The following is a 1,266-nucleotide window of genomic DNA, read 5'->3' as shown; positions in this document are numbered from 1 at the left end:
ATGTTGGGCTTTGTGCTATTTCTACTAGCACAAAGCATTAGCATGATAGTGGGACGTTTAGGAAGGTAAAAACAAAGGCATGAAACAATTAGGTTTAGTTTAGGAAAACAATCAAAACAGGCCTTTACATTTTTACCCTTTCTAAAGTTTTAAAGACACCCAAACTTGTAATTAACACGATTTAAGGCAACGTTCATAAGGATAATGCATTAAGATTAACTGACGATTGGTGGCCAGTTCTTTAAATTACAAACCTGTTCATAAAACAAAGCACTCAAAAGCATTTCAGCACAATTACCAGCTTTAAGTTTCGTGTTTAGTCTAATGTATTTTAGGCTGACGCATTTCCATCACTGTACAATTTGACACACAATGTCACTTGACAGTGAGTTAGATGAGGGATTTAACTGAATACAAAATAAAAATAGCTCATGGCGAGAAACAGCCTCTTCTAGATTGAATATTCAACCACAACTCTCAGACTCCGGCACAAAGGAAGAGACATTTTTCTACTTTTGAGACCTGGGATGCCGTAATTCATAAAGAAATGCTACAGGCCCACACAGATCTAAAAATAAAATAAAATAAAAACCTAATGAACCGGATGAAGACATCGTGGGTTTCAGTTGAACAGTGTGACCATTATTTGTTAAGTACTGCTATACCAACTTGTACCAGAAGATGCCACTGCCCTAATATTATTTGAGGTGATGATCCGTTTTGCAAAGGGACTAACAGAACAATTGCAATATAAAGTGTACAGAGGTGTTATTTTTTGGCCGGTCAGGCTTTCCGTTTAAGACATGCATTGTTTGTAATTGTTCAGTAAAGTAAGAATATCTTTACATGTGAATTTAGGCTACTGTGATTCATATTAAATATTATAATTATTAAATTGTTTCGTTCTGTTGAATATTACAGTAAAAATAACTTCCACCGTAATGTGTGTGCGCGCGTGCGCGTGTGAGTTTTATACATCCTTAAATCCTCTGTGTTAATTCAAGTAAATCACTTGATTAAAGATATTTTGTCAGTTTCCAATTAACTTTTTAAATCGAATTCAATTAATCAAACCTTTTACACTGATAATTCAGCGGTCTATAATCCGTATAAAGAGATGGCTAAAATGTAACGTAGCATCACTTTGTAGTAGTGCGTAAAATTGCTTTGGTGTCCAAGCGATGCCAGTTGCTCCTCCTCCACTTGAGTTTAAAAAAGAAGAGGGTCTGAAAGTATTGCAGTACATACAGACACTGTCCGGGCAGG

This window comes from Conger conger, chromosome 11 (assembly GCF_963514075.1).
Source record: "Conger conger chromosome 11, fConCon1.1, whole genome shotgun sequence".
In the NCBI taxonomy this organism is placed as follows: domain Eukaryota; kingdom Metazoa; phylum Chordata; class Actinopteri; order Anguilliformes; family Congridae; genus Conger; species Conger conger.
Note: the sequence above shows the minus strand (reverse complement) of the source record.